Source organism: Fistularia commersonii, chromosome 12, assembly GCF_037954325.1.
Source record: "Fistularia commersonii isolate RoL2024-O1a breed Wild chromosome 12, RoL_Fcom_v1.0, whole genome shotgun sequence".
Classification (NCBI taxonomy): domain Eukaryota; kingdom Metazoa; phylum Chordata; class Actinopteri; order Syngnathiformes; family Fistulariidae; genus Fistularia; species Fistularia commersonii.
Window position 1 is genome coordinate 9,881,401 of NC_141295.1, and position 9,235 is coordinate 9,890,635.

The 9,235-nt window shown below is 40.7% G+C and overlaps 1 long non-coding RNA gene across 1 annotated transcript in view; it reads left to right on the plus strand.

The window, feature by feature from the left end:
- The window catches only part of LOC147228745 (uncharacterized), a 130,730-nt gene extending 121,908 nt beyond the window's left edge, over nt 1–8,822 (plus strand). The window contains exons 2-3 of the long non-coding RNA XR_015106949.1: nt 1,525–1,557; nt 8,757–8,822. This is a non-coding gene — a long non-coding RNA (uncharacterized LOC147228745). The remainder of the gene's footprint in view (nt 1–1,524; nt 1,558–8,756) is intronic.
- The last annotated feature ends 413 nt before the right edge of the window (nt 8,823–9,235 follow it).

A 9,235-nucleotide genomic window follows, 5' to 3' on the forward strand; every position in this document is an offset into this window, starting at 1 on the left:
CTCTGGAATTAAAGGTGTGCCGAAAAGGTTAATATCCCCTTTTATTAATTTTGGATTAAGTGCTATGAAATGAAATCGCACCATGCACAATAAATTGGAAAAGGTTGCACTTTAGAGGAAGCCTATGCCTTCTGATCTCTCTCTGCAGCTGCTGTCATATTTTAGCTTTTATTATGTTTATTCATTTCTTTTTTTGGGAAAGCAGAGTCAAGGTACCTGGAGGCATCAAAGCGATTGTTTAGTAAAGGTGTGTTATTCAGCTACAGAGAACCCAAGTGATTTCTGCATGGCTGACACAAGATATTTGGGATGTTAAAGCAAAGAAGATATTTAGCGAGGTCATAGATGATCCACTGCGGCTGTTTGTTTTTTAAATTCTTATCCTTGGAACGAGTTTGACTGGAGTAAGTGTTCGCCTTGGCAACCAGACAAATCAAACTCGAGTCTAATTTCCCATCCGTCTAGTTCATCTATTGCAAGTAAATGGACGATTACAAAAATATCAATCGAGTGGGGCAAGATTGATTCGAGGAAGAACCAAAACCTAATTAGGAACCACCGTTCCCCAGCAGTTGTAATCACAGGATAGCAAAAGCCAGCAAGTTGGATTTAAAGATTTTTAACAGATAAAACAAAATTCAGCACTTATAAGTTTTCACCGAAAATAAAAGAAGTAAAAGGTGTTGAGTTTACAATTCCACAAGCAGCGTACAACTGGTTACATTGTTCGGACTCTCACTGCCATGTTACACGTTTTGTTTCCTCTGATTGTCAGTCCCGATTCATCCAGCGGGGTTTTTAAGTCTGTGGCCATTTTAACCTCCCATGGTGAAATATAAATTAAATTGAAGGGTACCAGATCCAATCAGTGCCAGGCAAAATAAATCTATTACCGTGAACCACGTTTTTTTGCTAGACATACCAGTTAAGCGGTATTTCAACTGCTACTAAATATCTGCACATCCTTATTGATTCATTGTGTCAAACAATAACATACTAAATCAGACTCAAATGTTAATAAGTTACCATAGGACCTTTTTACCTCAGTATGTCCTTGGAGATGATATTTGAGAAGGACAAAGACAAAATGATTATTACAACGCTGTAGCTTTTAACAGCAGCAGTTTGTTTTCTGCAGCCATTACAACCCTAAGGAGGGTGACTCACTGAACAGAACAGATTTGTGTGTGTGTGTGGGTGTGTCTGTGTGTGCGTGTGCGTGTGCGTGTTCGTGTGTGTGTGTGTGTGTGTGCATGTGTGTTTCCCTGCCATTTCAACGTATGTCATTTTATCACTTATTTCAGATTTCTCTGGTGAAAGTGTGACGATTTGATAATGCACAGAGCAATCAAGCTAATCCTCTCACCTCTACCCACTCATTCACTTGCATACAGAATCACAGACCTGTCTTTTGAATGCTTTAATATCATCATTACATTGTTGGTGTATTCCATTTAAATCACAAAATTTACAATGAGAAAAAGAAGAAAATATGATTTTTTATGTTTTTTTTTGTTTTGACAGCGTATTATCTTCAGTGACCTGCAGTATGGGGAGGTAAGTGAAACTCTGCTAATAACTACACTGATAAGCAAACAAACTAAACTAATAATAATAACAGATATTGATATTAGTCCACAAATCTGTGTTATCAATGTATTTTCTATGTAATCAGAAAAGAAAAAAAAAAACTGAATTTGCTCATTTCCCAAGTAAATACACAAACCTGAGGTGGGGCAAAGGCAAACATCACCTCACCTCTGAATCCGCTATCCTTTCAAACTTGGTTGCGACGTGCATGCTCATTTTTCTTTTTTCAACAGTGGCTAATTTCATGTTTATAAAAACATTTGTTATATTACATTATATACACCATGACTTTCTACATCCTGTGTAATGTCTTTAATTTATGTGTGCAACATAATTATTCTTGCTGAGCTGACAATGACCTGCAAAGAAAAGTCATACAGTAAGGCAGACAGTACTGCGCTGACAGTTGATTGTTGCTGCCATCCTTCAATAAGCAATATAGGATAAAATAATTACGATAAATAAAAGGATAAGATATATAAAAGAATATGAGGAGATAAGGAAATAAGGAAAGCAAATACAACCAATGTAATTTTCCTTGGAGAAGGTTCGGGGGATAGGTGTCATATGCATATAAAGGTAAACAAATGTTTTTCTTTTTTTATAAATAAATGAGATGTGGATCAGTATTTGAGAAAAAAAAATTGACCCGAAGTGAGATACTCTCTTCTTTTTCTTGTTATCTTCTTTATGACCACCCTGTATTAAAATGGATTAAAGTTACAGAATTTAAAGTTTTAAAAACTGTCATAACTGAAATTATGTCATATACCACTCAATATTTTTGTTTGTTTAGAATCAGGTAGGAATTATTCAGAACACATGAAGGGTGCACAGCACACTTGCTCTACCCTTTGTCTCTTGACGCTGTAAAGGAATAAAACAAAGGTTCTTTCTATGTCATATTTGTTCCTATGTACTGTATGTGTGTGTGTGTGTGTGTGTGTGTGTGTGTGTGTGTGTGTGTGTCTGTGTGTGTCTGTGTGTGTGTGTCCGAAAGAGAGGAATGCTGATGAGATATGAAACATCACCAGAAGTTCGTATGCTTTCTCCCGATTGAAAATGGAGAAAGATGCTCTTTTGAGTTCTTGGAATTGTTAATCTGACTCCAAAGACGACGGCGTCTCACCAGCCATGAACCTCCTCGCGTCTTTGATTATCTCAGACGAGACACCTCCAGTAGCAGTTTCACTGGGGCACTTCTTTTGCAGAAGTAGTTTAATTTATTTCCTGTCTCCAAAGTTCACATTCGTGGAGAATAATGCAAAGCTGTACTCTTAACTTTTGAGTCACGTCTACTAAGTTATCAAGGGGAGTCTCGTAAATTACCATTTGATGAAAATCTCAAGACCACTTATTCATGTGCAGAAATACAAAACAGAGCGCATAAATAAATTGTAACAAAAGGCTTATATAGACAGGAGAGTAAGGTGGACAACATACAATCAAGATTATCATTATTACATATCATTATCACAATATTTGTGGATCGTAAAACCCTTTGTATAAAGGTCTTTTATTGTTGTGATATATTTTATATAATATAATATTATATGATGTAATATTATAAAATACAATATATCATATAATATCATAATTGACTATGTTTCATTAAGATCTAATCCAATGTATTTTATGAAACAAATTCTTAACTTGAAAATAAATCATAGTGCTTTTAAAAGGGTAACACATTGTATTTGCAGCCACTTTGTTGTTCTTTTTCAGTGTCAGTGAACATTTCAGTCTTTCAAAAGAAGTTCGATCCCCTTTTTCTCGGTCACAAAATGTTTGAAATTGTTGTCGTGCTGTAAAATGAAGGGCCTTTGCTTTTTAGTTTGCTGGGTTGATGGAGCTGGATTTTGGCTGTGTTCGTGTGGTTAGTTATCCAAATAGTTATCAAAACTATTATGGTCTAGGTTTTCAAATCAATTTTGATAGTAGCTGAAGATCAGTGTGACTCTATCTATCGTACCGCTCTATTATTTTTCTCAGAGACTGTGCTTATGTTTTTGTTGTTCTGCCTTATTCGAACATAGCCATCAGTAATACATAAAAAACACAATATACACATTAAAAATGCAAGTGAGAACATTTAGTTGCCTGCAGAGATTTAGTTTAGTTGCCCGTTGAGATTTTATAGTTTAAGGAACTGTAAACTTTGAGTGGAGAATTTGAATAGCCAGAGACAGACATGCACATCAATATAAAGAATAAAAATAAAAAAATAGGTAGACAGAATATAGGAAAAAAAAAATTATTGGGAGTCGAAACCACAAACCCGCAAAACAAAAAATGTTTATATCTTATTCATTTAAAAAAATAAGTTGTGAGGATTTTGTTAAATGTGAAAATTAATATTAAATGCCTTATGTGCGTAATTTAATCAATTTGGTCAATATGATTTAGCTATGGATATTGATTAGTTTCCAAAGAAAGCCTATAACACCAATGTCAGTGTTATTTTTGTTTGTTTTCTATCTTTTCCTTCCTTTTTCCCTTTTATTTATTTATCTACTCATTTATTTATCTATTTCTACTATTTCAAAACAATACCATAGACTTTAATCTAACTCGTGCTATTAAATCCATCACAAAAAAAACAAAGATCCTTAATTTGATTAAACATATTTCCATGACTTTGGATAATTTTTCATCTGCAATTTATTTTAGTTATTCTCATTGCAGAAGACATAAGAGCGTGTCCCATGGGGCATCTGTGGGAGCTGCTCTGGGAGTATCAGGTCACTGGGGTGTTGGTACGAGGCATTCGGTCTCCAAACACATGTCGAGAGAGTAACATCCGCATTCTTGGCACAACAAACACATTTCAAGTTAGTGCTGGGATTCCCCAGGGCTGCTATTTGTTATTGATTCTGATTGTGATCTTCACGGACTGCATTTCTCAGTGCAGTCGTGGGTTAGAGTGTGTGTGATACAGAAACCTTGCGACTGCCTGCTTGCTTTTTTTCTCTTGGTCAGTTGTGGGGAAGAGGGAACTGGGCCGGAGAGCAAAGCTCTCAATATACCATTCAATCTATGTCCAACTCTCACCTATGGTCATGAACCGTGTCATGACTAAAAGAACAAGGTCTCGGATACAAACGGCTGAAATGGTAGCTGGGCTAAGCCTGAGTGATGGGTTGAGGATGACAGTTATCTGGTGGAAACTCAGAGTACAGCAGCTCCTTCTTGTTGGAAAGAGTCAACTGAGGTGTTTCGGACATCTAGGCACCACCAGGAAGAGCTGTTGCAGGTTTCTCCACCTGGTAAGAGGCTGCATGTTTGACTGAGAACATGCTGGAGGGATTATAAATCCCATCTGGCCTGGGAAAACCTTGAGGTCCCACAGGAAGAGCTAGAGTGCATCGATAGGGACGGGGACATCTTGGTCGACCTCCTCAGTCCACCGCCACTGGGCTCGAATGAGCATTTGGACAATTGCTTGAGGGATGGAGCATTCATACCACTTTATAGCTACATTTTGCTGACTATAAGTCACCTAAGAGGCGTTGGCAGGCAATGAAGAATCTGGGAGAAGCTCGCATTAAAATTGGGTTTCTTTTATCAAATCCCTTCTATCAAATGTGTGTAACAAAAGGATAACAGGGCACGTATTTTAAAAACTGATTATAGATTACCTGATCCAAAAGAAAATCTAGCTTTAACATTGACTGAAATATATATGTTATTTTCAGTCTTTCCTGATAATAAAAGAAAAAAAAAAAAAAAACTCTCATATTCATATCATTTGTCATGTAGGTTTTGAGCCACATAATTGTATGTTCTCATTATTGTATGGAGAATAAAAATCCCCCAAAGCATATCTGTGGTACTGCTCATCTGTCAAAGCTAAAGGGCATTTTTTTTATTTATGAATGGGCCCCTCCTTGAGCTGTCACCTTACATCGGTGGAGGGGTTTGCGCTTACCAGTGATCCCGGGAGCTATGTTGTCAAGGGCTTTATGCCCCTGGAAGGGTCACCAAAGGCGAACAGGTGCCAGGTGAGCGACCAGAAAAGGTTTGGCTCAGAAGACCCTTGTGAAGAACACAGACTTTGTGCCTAGTTTTCCCCTTTGGGGTTCGCGGGTCACCAGGGTCCATCCTGGAGCCAGGCCCAGGGGCGAGGCTTGATGGTGAGTGCCTGGTGGCCGGGACTTCCCCCATGGTCCACCATCCGGCAGAGGGGGAAGCAGCACTCTGCTAACACTGTGTACGGTGGCGCTGCTCACCTCAACTTGAAATGTTGTAGATCAGTGGCACAAATATGTCCGTGGCCTCCTCAACCTCATTGAAACACCTTCCAGTGAAGAAGCAGAGCCAGGAGACTCTGGAGCAGACACACCAATTTCTGGGGCTGAAGTTGCTGAAGCAGTCAAAAACCTCTTCAGTAGTGGGACTCGGGGGTGGATGAGGTCTGCCTTGGGTTCCTCAAGGCTCTAGATGCTGTCGGGCTGTCCTGGCTGACACGCCTTTGACTGCTGCCCTTTTTCATCGATCATGTTCAGAACTTTTATGGACAGAATTTCTAGGCACAGCCAGGGTGTTGAGGGGCTCCAGTTTGGTGGCCATAGAGTCAGGTCTCTGCTTCATCAGGCCATGATCTCCAGCTCTCTCTGGAGCGTTTGCAGCCGAGTGTGAAGTGGCCGGGATGAGAATCAGCACCTCCAGATCCAAGACTATGTTGCTCCACTGGAAACGTGCAGAATGCCCACTCTGGGCTGGGGAAGAGGTCATACCCCATGTGGAGGAGGTCAAGTATCTCGGGGTCTTGTTCACGAGTGAGGGAAGGATGGAGCAGGAGATCGACAGGTGGATTGGTACAGGGTCTGCATGGGGTGCGGGGTGATGCGGACCCTGTACTGGTCTGTTGTGGTGAAGAGGGAGCTGTGCCAAAAGGGGAAGCTCTTGATGTACGTTCCCACACTCACCTATGGTCATGAGCCGTGGGTAGTGACCGATACAAGCGTCTGAAATGAGTTGTCTCTGCAGAGTGGCTGGACTCTCCCTTAGAGATAGGGTGAGGTGTCCGGTCATCCGGGAGGAGCTTATGGAGGAGTAGAAGTATCCCGGGGTCTTGGTTAGGGAAGACTGGAGCAGGAGATCGACAGGTGGATCAGTGCGGCGTTTGCAGCAACACAGCCTCTATCGTGGTCAAGAGGTAACTGAGCCAAAAGGCGAGGCTCTCTATTTACCAGTTGATCTACGTTACCACGCTCACCTATGGTCAGGAGCTGTGGGTAGTGATTGAAAGAACAAAATTGCGTAGAGTAGAGTAGAGCCACTGCTCCTCCACGTAGAGAGGAGTCAGATGAGATGGCTTGGGCATCTGGTCAGGATGCCTCTTGGACGCCTCCTGGGGGAGGTACTCTGGGCGTGTCCATCTGGGAGGAGACCACAGGGAAGTCTCAGGACACACTGGGGAGAATATGTCTTCAGGCTGGCCTGGGAATGCCTTGTGGTCACTCCGGAGGAGCTGGACCATGTGGTGGGGAAAGGGAGGTCTCGGCCTCGCTGCTGCGGCTGCTGCCCCCGCGACCCAACTCCGTATAAGCGGGAGACGATGGATGGATGTATGAATGGGCTCGGCAATATACTTGCAAATGAATTCATATTCACACAATGCTTTGTGATAAAAAAAAAAAAAGTACTGGAATTTAACAGAAAAAGCAATTAACCTGCTGGAAATATAAATTTCCCAGCAAGGTCATTTTACTCAAGATATACAGTAATTTTTTTTTTTTCCCAATGAAGCTAAATCAAATCGAGTGTATTATCAACAGTATTATTCTTTATGGCTGCTTCACATATTTTCAAAATATCTTTTTATTGTTATTTTATAGTTTCAATTAGGTGCCCTTGCCATATTCCTGGGCCAACCACGGCAGATATGAAAAAATCCTCCCCAAAAATCTGCTGCTGTACCTTGCAGCTTCAAAACAACTCTGTAAGCAGTCAGCTCTGGAACTAGGTGACCTAAACTGCCGGCTGATCAACAACATAAATTTCCTTAGAGACATCTTTAAAAGAACAGGTGCTGCACTGCTCCATCAGCATATGTCCAACCACGACCTCTATCAGCCCCCTTTAAAATTGTTTCAGAGCACAGGTAGACTTCCCCATATCTAGACTATAACTGACCTCATCAATCCTGATTGTGGCCACATCCTTCTCCTCACCCATTAGCCCACAGTTCTTGACTTTTGTGTAGCATTTTACACAACCCTGCCGAACTTTCTCTGCTACCTGTCAGATCACAGAGACCGTAACAGTCTAGTTTTTTTTTTTTAGTTGATAGATTTTTCACCATCGGAAATCCTGCTTCTACACTAATTCAACTATGATTTTGTTTATACAGTTGTCCCATGACACAGATCTTGGCCCAATGAAGGCAGCCTTCTATCTCAACCGGTAAGGATAGAAACGATGCGAATGAGAGATAGAAGAACAGAGAGATAGAAAGCTAGAGTGTGATAGAAACTGAGGTTGGGTAGAGGCTTGATAGGTACAGGCACAAATGATCTCTTACTGATAGTGATGGCAGCTATAACAATTAAATGGTAATAGCTGAACTCTTGCAATAATAGCTTTGATATTCATATAAGAAATAACAGTGCTGGATACCTGTCAAGATCGTTGCAGTAGATCAAGCCACGCCCCCTGACAGCCTGCGAAATGAGATAGCTCAAGGACTCGGGAAAAGACACTAGGTTACTATCATGCATTGAGGGGACGTACGTGCAGACAGGTTAGGAAAAGTGGGAGGAACAAGAGAAGTGAATCATGCCAAAAAGAAAGGTTTTAAGTCTATTCTTAAATGAAGAAAGGTTGTAACCCCCACCCTCGGATGTCGTGGGGACATTGCTATCCCTTAATCACATCATACCCTTTAATTCTGGCAGAAAATTATAAACCAAGTCCCTAAACATCTTTCCTGTTGGAGTTAAAAGCATGAATAGTCAAGTTCAAACTAAAACGTTGCACAATGTGCATCCACGATGTGGATGGCTTCTACAGTGATGTGTTTCTGCATGATGTGTTTCTGTCCATCCCCATAAGTCCAAAACCTGGATTTCTTCAACCTGGCATCAAAGATGCACTTAACCTACTTCACTTGCTTCCGATAAAATCCCACTCTACAATCAAATCCCTCATGTCCTTCTACCCAGGGACATAACTGACCATCTGCACCACAAAAGTAAACTACCAGTCCCTGCAGCTGCAGTCCCCCTGGATATGGGCCTGCTCACCCTCACCTACAAGAACAGCAAGTTTTGGGTAACAAAGCCCATCGGCATTGCAGTTACTAACATTTGCAAGAGCCACCCTGCAGAAAACCACCATGCTGCATGACTGGACACTTAAAACACTTATAAGTCAAATCTCATTTGTTTACCAAGGCCTTTGGTCACGGCTCACTTTTTCAGTTCTGTTCATGACTGCCTTCATTATTTTCAATTTGATGTCCTAGTGCCACTTTTTTTTTTTCCTTTTAGATGTAATTGTTTTTTGGGACCTTGAAAGGTATTATTGACATTTTACAAATATCATTTTACCAGCAGCATACAATGATAAAAAAAGTGTCCTTCTATGTCTTCCTCTATTTATTCATTCATCTCCTTTTTTGAATGAAAACCAATGAGGCACG